The 13434-nt window shown below is 49.6% G+C and overlaps 1 protein-coding gene across 1 annotated transcript in view; it reads left to right on the top strand.

The window, feature by feature from the left end:
• Positions 1 to 4768: 4768 nt before the first annotated feature.
• FOXN2 (forkhead box N2) overlaps positions 4769 to 13434 on the top strand; it is a 28666-nt gene continuing 20000 nt past the window's right edge. The window contains exon 1 of the mRNA XM_054290260.1: positions 4769 to 4841. The gene's annotated coding sequence lies outside the window, so the exon portion shown is untranslated. The remainder of the gene's footprint in view (positions 4842 to 13434) is intronic.

Genomic DNA, 13434 nt, shown 5'->3' with positions numbered 1-13434 from the left:
TGTTTTTGCAAAACCATTTCATGCAGGTTTAGGTTTACATCATTTGCTGAGCTGGCATAAGCTATACCATACAAACAGGTGCAATTAGGACTGATATTCCCAAAGTGTTTCCCAGGGCAGAAATATTCTCAGTTTCTTTCTGATAAAGGTAACTTCTTAACTCTACAAACATTTTTGGAGATTTGATATTGAAAAGTCCTAATATTTTGATACATTTAATCCAGTTCTCGGACGTATGCCATACTGCAACCAACACTGTATATTTTTTTAATCAGTGGTTGTATGGTTAAGAAATCATCTAAATATTAGTTTTTAGAGGTAACATTCCCCCTACAGCTTCCTTTATAGTTTACCTGCTTGTCTGAGGTCTGGATTTACACTGGTGAGATGTTCATAGAAAGGTGGATCTTGGCAGATGCTAACAGACCCTCAGTCCTAGGAGGAGCTGCTAAGGGGAAGAAGAAAAATCTGAGGACATATTCAGTCCCTAAAATGAGTAGCTGTGGACCTGTCAGTACAACAAGAACAAGAATTTCAGCACTGACTCCCATTCAGGACACAGAGTTGAGAGAGAGCAAACGAGGCAGGCAGCAGGGTGGTGGAAGAAGAAATGCTGTGAGCCACAAACTGCACCATGTCCCTTGTGGCTTTGCCTAGGGCCAGGGAAGAGATCAAATGCTAAACTAGGCTGGTGGTAGGAGACAGCAAAGCAGGAGCCAGATGGAAACCACAAGCAGAGAGTTATGGTGTGGGAGCTGAATAGGCAGACACACCAACCTGGAGTCACAGGAAGTGCCTTTGAAGTTATTTCTTCAAACAGGGCTGTCAATGCAAATCAGAGATGCCACCTGCAACAAGAATTCCTAGAAGAAGCAGGTGTCCAGCCAGTGCTGGGCCAGCATTTCTCTCACAGCATCCCTGAGCAGAAAGAAAAGCTCGCCAGAGCTGTGAACAGCAGGCTGGTGTGCTCCCATGGAAGAGACAATGCTGCTCCCAGATGGATTAACCTGTTAACTCTTATGCCAGCTCTTTACAGGGTGATACACCAGGTGCAGGTCACCAGGATCAAAGGGCTTGTGCTTTCATGAGGAGAAGTGCTGAGACACCATGAAGCCTGGCTGACTGCTCACACGTGTGGCAGAAATCCCAGCACAATATCTGGGGCTCACTGGCTCTTGGAGCACACACCCATGGCATTGCACCTCCAGCACTGCCCCTCTGCTTTGCAGCAGTTCCCTTCTTGCCCTTCCCTGCTCTCCACACTCTTGGGAGCAGTCTGGGAGCACGGAACATGCTCTGTGCTTTAGATGACAGCTCGGGAGAGGAGGTGCTTTCGTGGTGCTGGGTGGTACAGGTCAGCAATGCATCCCTTGGAGGGTCCCTGCTGTGTCCTCTCCTCTCAGGAGAAGGAAATTGCAGCTGCCAGGAGGCAGGGGTTATCCTCCCAGCGGGCTTGTCCTCCACAGGACAGCTTTGGACGGCTGTGCTCCATGAAGGCTCAGAGACCCTTCTCCCAGGATGCCCCTTCTCCATCCATATCTTGCATTGAAATGAGAGGAAATCAGAGGATATTGACCCTGACATGGGAGAGGTGTAAAGCCTGACTTTCTGCCCAAACAACAAAAATTCTTCATGTTTTTCTAAGCTTTTTCCTGCATTCAACCACCTGTGGTGATGGCAAATCACCCAGAACCATGGCAGTGCCCGGAAGGGGAGAGGACAGCCAGAGGCTGGTAGAACCCAGGCAGGAGGCAGGAAGGAGGGCTGCAGGGATGACAGCTGCCTTGGCAAAGCAGGCACGGCTGTCCTTCAGTGGGCAGGACATTCGAGGACAGCCTGGAGCTGGGCCAGGAGGCACCAGCAGCCTCTGGGAGTCTGTCTTGGCTCAAAGCAGGAGGTGACAAGGGCAGGGTGGAGGGCACCTCCTGCCACCTCCTCAGCACCTGCCTCAGCTCCTGCAGCCCATCTTCCCCACACCTCCTCCTTAGGGGGGCTGCAGGACGTGCTGGGGAACCGTGCAGGGACCCACACAGAGCACCATGACTAATGTCTGTCCCACCTATTTTAAAGGTCTGTGCTGGAAAATAGCACCATGTCCTTGTCATATTTATTGGATGAGTTTTGCTTTACATGGCGGCTGTCCCCCTGTAGGTTTCCCTCTGTAGCTCTGAGTGGAAAACTAATTTGGCACAAGAGGGAGACCAAGGTGGCCTGTGGGTTCAGACTGTCAGCAGCCATTCTGGGACAGGGGACACTGCAGGAAAAAATGAGTTAATGCCTTCAGGCTGAAATGTGGGAGAAAGCAGCTTTCAGCTTCTCGGAGGTGATATAATGCACACCGATGGCCTTGGCTCTGCCCATGGCCTCCGTCCCCTGCTCCCTCCTGCTCTCACTAATCACATGCAGAATTTAGCAGGAAAATGGATTGTGGTGAGAGGAAGCAGGGATCAAATGTGGAGCAGACACTGAGCAGAGACAAACACAGTTCCCTTGATCATCTGCCTGCTGCCTGGGCACTAACTGAGGCATCCTGATGCTGACTGAGGTTGCCGGTCAGGAAATCAGTACAGGCAGGGACAAACATCAGGAGAGGTGTGAGTGTAGCCCTGATGACCCAAAAATTCTCTGCACCCCACTAGGCCAGGCCAGCTACAGTTCCTCTAACCCTGCACAGACAGGCTGGTGGAACACTGCAAGTGTCCATGCATGGCTGGGAGGCTTAGCTCTGCCTGCTGAGCCTTACAGGGATGAGCAGGACATGAAGCAGAGAGTTTAAGCTTCTCTAAGAGGCTGGACTTTCTTTTGTTCCCTGTCTCAGATGCACTGCTGCAGCCACCAGTGAGTCCGTGGGCTGCCAAAGAGTGAAGGTGACTGTGGTTGGAGCTGGAGATGAAGGGGAGATGCAGAGGGTGCTCCAGAAAACCTCAAATCTTAGTTACTGTCTTCATTGATGAAAAACTGGTAGATTTGGGAAAACATAGTATGGCTTAAAGCCAAAAAGACCTAGCTTGGGGATGCTGAGGAATAGGGAGGACTGAGGAAGATAAAGATGATAATGTTTTTCAGGAGGTGTAGAAACACTTTATTTTATTTGAAGTGTTGTGCTCCAAGTTGGTTCCAATAAAATGCCAGTTCAAAGGCCAAGTTTCATTTTTGTTTCTTTGAGGGGGTGTCGACTTCAGGGCACTTACAGCTTTTATCTTATTAATTATTGTTTGGTTTTATGGTGTTTTTTCCCACTAAAGGGGGAGAGAGTGTGCATTCCTATTGAAGTCAGATTGCATTTTTAAGGGGTTGAGCAGACCCACTTTCAATTGCACATAAATGCAACCAAAGGCTGAGAACAGACACCACCTTTGCTGGCCCAAACTCGACCTTCCACCTAATAAATTGAAGCTGGAGGGATCCTGGAGTCAAACGTTTCTCTTTCAGGTTGCCGCCCAGCCGGGCAAAAGTCAGAGCAGCACACCCTGATCCCAACGGGCAAACAGTGCTGGGCCCTGCTCCTGCCTCTGCCAAGGCAGCTGAGGGGTGCAGGGCACACAAGGCACGCTGGTGTGCACCTTCAGAGGGACAGCAATTCAGGCAAAAGAGCCTCTTACGGGCAAAGCATTGCTGGTACCAGCAGTGGTAGGTCTATTTTTAATGATTTGGGAATGGAGGATGCTTTCAGCAATACATAATTAATACAAGTGCACTTCTGTTGTCTGCCGAGAGGGTGGGAAGGCCCTGGCGAACTTCTGAGGCTGTGAAAGGAAAAAGAAAAGGATGAAAGAATCATAATGCAATCAATCAGTGGAAATTAGGTAGGAGCTAAATGAAAGTTGCTGAGAATAATTTATTGTGATCAGAAATCTGTGGTTGGGCTCTGTTTCTGAAGATGGCCATGCTTCACGGTGCAGTGGAAGGAGCCTCCCTGTCACTGGATTCGATCCTCTGCCCTTGGGAGAATATTCCACCTGCTATAACCCTGAGCCTGATATATCCTTACTCTTAAAAAACCCAAGAGGTTGCTGTCTGAAACTGTTTCAAATAAAAAAAAGAAACAACCCAACCAGTAGTTCCTCCCAAGGTAGAGTGGAGGAATTTCCTCGAAACTCATTCCCATCCTTCCTTAGAAATAAAATTATCACGAGGTAAGCTTCAGCTGTATCCTTCAGAAGGCGAGGAAACCTTGAGAAAGTGATTAAACCTTTTTAAAATTTTTTTTTGCAGTGGAAGATCAGCTCCGAAACAAGACAAGGAACTTCCCGGGGTCCTTCCTCTTTATGATGCTGTAAAAACTGCAAGTGCGTGCAGGGCTGTCCAAGCCCGGGGAGCGAACAGCAGAGCCCTTGCCCTGGAAAGCCGAAAGCACGAGCGGACGGCAACGCGCTGCAAGGCAGGGCAAACACGGCGGCTTCATTTTTGTCAAGAGGATAAAAAAAAAAAAAAAGTATACATATATGTATAAATAAAGAAGGGAAGTGAAACTAAAAGGAGGGTTTCTGCACTTCTATTTTAAAATTTTTAAAATTTAGAAAGCGTGGTATTTCTGGGGGGGAAAGGGGAACTTTTCCGAGGCGGGGCGCGCAGCCCCTCAGCCGCTCCCAGCCCTCACGGCCCCGGCAGCGCCGGCGGCGGTGCCAGAGGCGGTGCCGGCGGCGGGGGAGGGCGGGAGCGAGGGAAGGCGGCCGGGAAGGAGGAGGCGGTGGCGGCGGCGGGAGGCCGTGCTTGCTCGCGGTTGCCATGGGGAGCGGGAGGGCGGCGCCGCCGCCGCTGCGCAGGGAGCAGCTGCTCCCTGACACATCCCCCCGCTGCCATATTGTGTCCGCCGCCGGCCGCGCGGCTTCATGACCGCGGTGAGTGCCGCCCGCGCCCGCCGCCCCCGCGGCCCCACGCCTGCCCGGGCTGCCCCCGCGCCTCCCTCGGGTTTAGCTCTCGCCTTTCCCTTGGGTTTGGGGGGTGAGTTTTTTTTGTTCCCGACGCTCCGCGAGGGTTTCGTGGGGGAAGGGGGAAAGCGCGGGGAGTGTGGCGGCGGGTCCCGCTGGTGCCGGGGAAGCGGGGCGGGGGAGGGCGGTGTGGCCGGTGTGTCTCCTCATTCCCCGCGTGGGGACAACGCGCGGAGGCGGCGCTTCCCCTCTCCAGCCGCTCCCGGTGCCGGTGCGTGGGAACGGGGGGGTCCCCGTGCACCCGCGGCTCCTCCTCCTCCCGGCGCGGCCCCGCGGAGCTTCCGCCCTCCCTCCCGCGGGGTGTACGCGGGTGATCCCCCCCGCCTTCAGCGCTGCCCGGCGGGGCCAGCCCGCGCTCCTTGCGCGCTTCCAGCTGCGGGCATGGAAAGCGCGGCCGGCACCTGGGAGCGCGGCCCCGCCGTGCCCCTCGCCGCCGGGTCACCCCCGTCAGACCCAGGCGCTTCCTCCGGTGAAATAAAGGCGCGTTCGGCCTCGTTCCCCCGAGCGGCGGGAAGCCCCCGGGGATGTGCGGAGCGTCCGTGGCTTGCGGAGCTGGGGGCAGCGTGGGAGAGGCGCTCCGGGGTTCCCGCGTTTTGGGGTAAAAATCCAGGAAACTGCTGGCGGAGTGCTCGAGGTCAGGCTGGGATCTGCACGTGGCCCTTCGGAGTTTTCCCGTCTTTTTCGAGGTTTTTTGGTGAAGTTGGGAGATGAGTTGGTGGCGGCAGCAGCGGAGCAGCATCCCACTGCCTTCCTGCCTTGCTCTGCTTGGACACACCGGCGTGCTTGTGCTCAGGTTCTGTGCGAGCGGAAACTGGCTTTTGTTGGTGAGGGTTTGGATTGTGACAGGGCCCAAACAAAGAGTAAAAGGAACAAAGAAATAAAATAAACCTTGAAGAGGACCAGATAAACTCATGTTCCTGCCGAGGTGCCTGCCTGTGGATGGATGCTGTGTTCTCAATGTGGAGTTAAACGTGCTGAATTATGGTAGACTTAAATGCTGAGAAAGCATTTTGATTAGCTTTGTGCCTAATCTATGAAATCAAGATAACTTTATATATAATTTACCATATATATGTGTGTGTATATGTGCACACAGACACTCTCCAAATCTTGTTATTGGTGGGCTTACATTCAGACAAATTTAGTAATAGGTGGGTTGTAATATATTGACATATGAATCATTTAACTTCAGTTGTGTTTCTTGGATTGGGGTCTTTTTTCTCCTCCTTAAAGTCTGGTGTGATGCTACATCTATGCAAGAAAACTTACGTCAGGAAACTTGAAGTAGTTTGAAGGTTGCTTTTTTTTTTTTTTTTTTTTCCCCTTGACAGGTGCCTGCTCACATTTCCCAAGCTCTGCAGAAGGTAGCTGGAGCTCTGTAGTGGCAATTAGTGCAGCCCAGGGCTCGAGCTGGTGAACTTAGCCGTGTGCCAGGGTGTGTTATCTCTGAGCTCAGCCATGCTGCTGCAGCAGATCAGTTTCTGCTGGGGGCTCACTTGTGTCCAGCTGTGCCACTTAACTTTTGTAGAAACAGAGAGGAGGTGGTGATTCTCGCTTCGTGTGTTTGAGTTGCCTGAAATACGTATAGGACTTTTCTGTGCTTTTGTTTGTTATCAGATGTGCCCATGAGCTGGGCAGTGCTGCTGTGCTGCTACACTTGCAGACTGTGGTGGAGATGCTGCCCTGCAGGTCCTGAAGGGCGCTGGAGGCACTGGCCCTGTATCAATCCAGGCTTGTGGCCCTGAGCACTCTCAGGGACCTTGCTGGGATAAAACTTGGTTGATGTCTTTGTTGGGAGTGTCTGGACCAGAGGATGAAGTTGTGACTGCTGGGGCTGCTGTGCTGAAGGACCTCCTCAGGGATATTTCAGCCCAGAAGTAAGGTATTTTTTGTCTAAAAGGGGCACCAGTTAAGGAGTGTGCTGCCTCAACAGTTCCAGCTCCCACAGAATTTCTGCTTGAGGAGCCTTTCAGTGTCCTCCAGAGAGCTCAGGATTGAGGCCACCAGCATTGCCAGCATGTGTCAGGATGTGCCAGTCCAGTAAGTAATGGAGCAGCTAGAGGTGTGTGTAATGGTCCTGCTGAAGGAGAAGTACTGCCTGGCAAGTGAGTGGAGTGCCTTGGAAACAAGACAGAGGCTTAGGGACATGTCAGGCTGATTTTTGCCATCTTTATTAGTCACAGACTCTGTTCCACTCAGTGCAATAGACTTGAAAACCTGACACATTGAGCAAAAGCAAACTCCCCTGGTGAATGAGGTAGTTTGGCATCTGAAGATGGCTCTGCATGGGTATGGTGCAAACTGGTGAGAAAGCCATGCAGAGCTGTTGGTTCCCATAACAGCAGAACAAGTTTTCATGTTGGTTTCACTGGGGTTATAATTCCACCTTCCTGCTCTGTCAATTCCACCCTGCCTACTCGTTGTTGGGGTTAAAAGGAGCTGGTATTTACGAGGAAGTACCCCAGGCTCTCAGAAGGCTTTTTCCATGTGCAGGTTTGTGATACCTTATCAGAAAGAGCTGCACAGAGGGATTATAGCCAGCGAGGTGGCAGAAAGGATGGGCTTTGGGAGGAGGGATAGTGTGCCCACAGCCACTGCTGCCATGCACCTCTTGATGCTGTTCCCTGCTCTGGGATAGTCTTACTGCACTGCTGTGGTGCAAAACAACCTGGGATGGAAATGGATGGATGGAAATGGATGGAAAGCAGCCTCTAGTTCCCATTAGTAAATGGCTGTCAGCAGTCTCTATGAATGCTCACGACCTTTTAGCAACTTCTGGGTTATTCCCTTTGGCTCCTTGTGCATTTGCCATTCCTCCCCTCCTGGTAAATGAGTGCATTTTGTGTAAGGGTGTCACTGCACTGATGGTAACTTTTCCTGAGGGAAGTGGATGGAGGCAGTGAGTGCCCCATCCCGGTGTGCGTGTGCTGCCATTCCACCACTGAAACGGTGTTGGGCAACTTCCTGCAGCTCGGGGTGACTCATGGTGGAGCCCAGCTCTGCTCTCAACAAGTGCCTGCTTGCAAACCCTGTCCACATGGGGAGGCTCCCTGTGCCTGCATCTGGGCTCTTTCCAGATCCAGTGTCTGCCAAAGAGGACACAAGAGACCTCTGGGATGCTGCTTCACTTTTTTCCTGGCTCAGTCTTTATGTGTGATAGGTGTGTGTTTGTTCCCTGGCACATTGCACCTGCTGATTTGGGGATGGTGCTGGGTGATGGTGAGCTCTCCATCTCATCCTCACCACATGGGTAAAGGCACCAGTTCCATGAGCTCTCCATCTCATCCTCACCATGCTGGCTAAAGGCACCAGTTCCATGAGCTCTCCATCTCACTGTGCTGGGTAAGGGCACCAGTTCCATGAGCTCTCCATCTCATTCTCACCACATTGGGTAAAGGCACACAGTGATGTTCCGTGGTGGTTCCAAAATACAATTTAGGTCAGCAAGAAGAGACAGCTCACAATGCTTGGGTAATAAATGACATGGAATGAAAGAAGTACTGCCTGATGCCAGCCAGCATCTTTATGACCCCTGGTGCTCTGCCTGCTCCCTGTAAAACATTATGGCTGTGGGAGCACAAGGGTTGGTCACTCCAGGCTGGGAGGGTGCTGTTGAGTGCTCAGTGCTGGTCTGTATGATCAGCAGCTGGGAAACATGGCAGCTGTGTTTGGGGCAGGAATACCCACCCATTTCATTGAGTGGTTGCTCAGGGGCACCAGGACCATTTTAAGATAAGCCTGTAATTTGTGCAAATAGGAATACTTATACTGAAAGTCAGTGATGTGAATTTTGACTTTTTTGTTCTTTTTGCTGAGTGCGTTCAAAATGTTTTCTTGAAATGTTCAGACTAGACTTAGTGCTCCCTTCTTTTTCCTCAAGGGTTGGAGAATGTTAGGGACTCCATTAAATTGACTACTGCAGGCATCATCACCCACCCCTACTCTTCTGCACACTCAGTCTTGGTGTCTTCTCTCAGGTTATTTTCAGTGCACTCCCATCTTGCAGTTTGTCACTACTTTTAGTTTCCCAGTTTAAGTGTGGTGCCTTGCTTTCTTTTCAGCAGTGTCACTGGGTTTTGTTGTGCTAAGATTTGGGGCAAGTACGTGGTTGCCTAAAAGCTGAGTACTGGGTATGAAGAGAGCTCAGCACCTGGAGAAGTTTCATGAAGTAGAGCTGAAGGAGTGGGAATTGGGAAGCTTCCTGCTAAGCAGCATCCACTCATCATCCCTTGTCCCCTGGTGAGTGGGGATCATCCCCACACCAGTTATCAGCCAATCTGGTTTGGTTTAGGGATGTTGAGTAGTCAAAAGTAGGAGGGTTTTTTGTTTGCTTTCTTCTTTGTTTAAACAGGAAGCCAAATTCCACACTGGTGGAATAAAACTAAAAGCAGGTTGGCCAGGGAGGTCAGCACAGTGAGGAGCATTGCCTTCCCTGGGCTCTGGAGGAAATCTTGCACTTTGTGAGCAGGAGCTGGGAAGTGGCAAGTGGGGACAGCTTTGCAGTCACCAAGTTGTCCTGATTATGTGGTTTTGTGATACAGCTCCAGTGGGGCTTTCCAGTTAAATCTTGCAGAAGGGTCACTTGGGGTGAAGCTTCAGGTTGTTGGTTTTCCACTGGAAATTGGGAGTTTTGGTACTTTAAAGGCAGAAAAGCTGTGTGGAAAAGATAGCTTCATGTTTTCTAGCATTGGTACATTGGTACTGACACCAGCTGAAATGTAGCTGTGTTCACTTCTGTTTCAAGAGGATGGTAGGGAAACACACAGAAAGGTTACCCTGAAAAGGGAATTAGCATCAGAATTATTCCGCAAGTCATTTGCTCAAATGGCTCACTTGTGAACATGTCAGTGGTTTACATTTTATTTTTTTTGCATTTTAGTCCACTTAGCAAGCGCAGTATTGAATTTGAGGAGAATGACCCATAAGCATCTCTTGAAAAGCCATTGGCTGTAAAGCATTTTTCTTGAAAGCACTTATTTCCCTCCTCACCCCTATTTGTGTCTTACCAAAGGTTTTTCTTAATGGTTAAATTTCACTGCTTGTTTGGGTTTCTTATTTTTTAATATTATTTTCATGTCCCAGTTTCTCTGTTATGCTGTTATTATGTGCATATTTTAAATCTGAGGCACGGGGAGCCAGGTCCAACAGTGACTGCAGCCTTTGGAAAAGCTTCACATTTGCAAAGTGGAATAAATGTCCCAGAGACTCTGGGTCATGTACACGGTCTGGATTGGGATCAGGGCATGTCTGAGCTCACATACCATCTTCCTTTCAGGTATTTGTTTCAAACACAAACCACTTATGTGTGTGCATATGTGTGTATTTAATTTTAAAAATGCAAGCTTTTATGAAAAAAGTTAGATGAAATCTTCCTCTTGCTCCCTGTCCTTTCCTGGGCTATGATAAGGGTTTGTTTAATCCCTTGCCTGTTGCAGTATTTCTTAATTTTTCTTAATATTGAACCTTTGAATTGGTTTTTGTTACTTTTTTTCCCCACCCTGCCTTTAATTATATCACAGGGTGTGGGAGAACACTGACATGGGAGTCTTGGAAATATTTCTGCAAATCCCTGGAAAACCTCTCTTCCTCTTTGAGCCCACCAATGCCAAGGTTCAAATGAAGCCCCTGAGCTTCTGGCTTGTCCAGTTCTTTGGTTGATGGGCTTTATTTTCAGGCTGGATTTGAGAAGGTGATAAGTGCCCTTTTTAATATTTTTTTTAAACCCATTGTTTTTAATTTTCCTCAGCTTTGCAGGCCAGGAGGAGCAGGGAGTGCCCTGCCTGCTGCAGGTGCTGCCCCTGGGAGCATCTCTATGTGTCCTTTGTCACCCAGGGGTTCATCTCTTCCACAGACACTGGGTCCCAGCTTGCTGAAATCTGTGCCTGAGAGGTGGTTTTATCCTCAGAAGACTGTAATGCCTTTAGTTGTCTTGGATACAGACATCATACAGTGTTATAATCAAATACAGGCCTTTCTCAGGGCTGGGGGAGGGTCTCAGCTGACATCCAGCAGGGCTGGGGGTGTGCAGGGCATGGGCAGCCCCAGACAAGGGAGGTAATGGGGTGAAAGGCTGAATTAGTGGGGGGCAAAGTGGTTTGGTGTCATCCTTTTAATGCTCCTGGTCAGGCAGATGGGTGCTTTTTATTGATGGGTTTGCATTAGTGTGAGGGGGGTTTTTTGTTTATTTATTTGTGTGGGTCATTTTACTTGTTTGTTTTTGTTGGGTTTTTTGTTGCTCTTCCCTCCAACATGCAAAGACTTGTAGCTGGTCCTGTGCTATGTGCCTGATGGCTTGGAAGTTTATTCTCAGCTTGGGTAGGTGAGCAGTGCCAGTCATTTATGTGTGTAATTCTTGGGCTGTTTTGACAACACATATTGATGTATTTGAGGCAGGACAAGCCCTGATGCATGTTGTAGATGCAAGGGAATATGAAAAATCAATAGAGGAGTTTGCTGTTGGTGTAGTTGTTTGCATGCAAAAGCAGGTACCAATTGTCTTAAATCCTCTCACAGAGCCTGTTTGTGTCAGGGCAGAAGTTGTGTGTAAAGCACACCTGCCTGGCTCTGTGACTGAGGGTGCACACCCTGAGCTTGGTGTGCAAAGAGTGGGTGCAGAGCTGCTGTCATTGAGTGTGATGTGGCTGAAAATATTTTTTCTTGGATTAAAATTATGTTCCACTCCTCAGACTTGGGCAATGCATGGTAAGATTTTATTTTTATTTTTAAACCTGGAGGGAAATCTCTGCGCTATTGGCAGGCTCCAGGTCTTCCCACTATTAGCAGGGGTGACCTAGTTGCTTGGCTGGTCCTGCAGAAACAAAAAGGTGCATTTAGTTGTGGAGAAGGTTGTCCTAACCTGGGGCACTGATGCTGTGCAGGTGCCAAAAGGGCACCTTTCATCTGATGCCACTGTAAAGAAGGATCAAGCAGCAAGAGCAGCTCTGTTTTCATGCTAACTTGGTGTGGACAAGGCTGTGGCACCTTCTGACAAAAAGGCTGAATTCTTTCTTGCCAGTTCAGTGAGTCCAAGCATGGTGACCATTGAAATTATACTGCACACTTATACCTGCAATGCTGCTGAGTTTGGAGGGTGTCACCTTTGGTGGGATGGTGGCATCTGCCACAGCTTTGGCCTGGATTCTGCTGGAGCTGAGACTTCTCCCAAGAAGGGCTGCTGCAAAGTGAACATGCTTCCCTGCTTTCCTGAGGATCTGCTCAAGTGGACTACCAGTTTTGTTAAGTGGTTGGCCTTTATTAAAGCAGCTTTGTCTTCATTGAATGCTCACACATCAAAGCATTTGCTCCTGTGGCAGAACACAGCAGTGCTGAAGCTCTTCCATCAAAATTCAGTCATAGCTGGGGTCTTTGTGGGAGCACACAAACCTGGTTTAACCCAGGTGTGCTCTGCTAGGCTGAGGAGCTTTCAGTGCTCATCACCTGTCCCAAACTTAGCTCTCCAGTGAGTTTGGGAGAGGGCTGCAAAAAATATTACCAAAAATGGAGCTCCCTCTGATCTGTTTGTGCTTCTCTGGGCTGCTGCCTTGGTGCACCTGCAGCCTTAATCAGCCCCTTCAGACCTGGGCTCTGCTGCTTGGGTTGTGAGTGCTCTGGAAGAGCAGGTCTTCACTGGGCTCTGGGTGCTGCACTGGCGTGGATTAGCAGGGAGGTCTGCTCCTGGCTTTTATGTGATGCCAAAAATCACACTGCTGGAAGAAGGTTGTGTCTCTCACCTCTTTTCTGATGCATCCTAACTTTTATTTGAGCAGCCTCAGTTGACTTGGCAGCCTTTTAATCTTCTTGCCCTGGAATCATAGTCCTCTGTCTGTAATTACCAATGCAAGATGATGTGCACCTCCATTGTGAGGAGCATTTGAGGAGTAAATGCTTTGTTTGGCCTTTCTTTTGAAGGTACCAACATGGATGGAACTCCCAAGGAACTCAAGGAGATGCATCCTTGGGTTCCTTAGGATTGGGATGCATGAGGTTCTGCTTCCAGCTGGAAGTGTTAATACCAGTGAAGAGCAATGTGCTGTGTCACTCTGTACTCTTGGGTAGGGTAAAGCACATGGGCAGAGCACAAACTCTTCCATGTTTTTCAGAGGCGTGCTTAAATCATATTGATTCTGCATTTGCCTGGCTGGAGGTTGCCTTCTTGGCTCTGCTTACCGGGCTGGGGCTGTCCCCATGGGAATTATCCAAACATCTGCACTGGAGAGCTGCTGCTGTGCTCTTTCCTTCTCACACTTTGCTGTCTTTGCTCTCCTTGCTCTCACTGTGGTTTTTCTGCTGGGTCATCCCTGAGCACAAAACCCTGCCAGCTTACAGCAGAGATGGCTTTGGTGGATTCCGTGACCCTTATGTAAACCATTAAACCCCAAATATTGGAAGTGGTAATCTTGAAAATGGCATCTTGGAAGCTGTGTTCTCACAGTTGTGCCTGTTTATAGGCAGTCAGAACACACATGGAGGAAAAAATTGTGGATTTTGGATGTCCTTAAGGGTC

The sequence above is a fragment of the Melozone crissalis genome, unplaced genomic scaffold (genome assembly GCF_028551555.1).
Source record: "Melozone crissalis strain CALT ecotype California unplaced genomic scaffold, PUWL_Pcris_2 ptg000081l_1, whole genome shotgun sequence".
In the NCBI taxonomy this organism is placed as follows: domain Eukaryota; kingdom Metazoa; phylum Chordata; class Aves; order Passeriformes; family Passerellidae; genus Melozone; species Melozone crissalis.
This window is presented reverse-complemented; position numbering and strand designations above follow the sequence as displayed.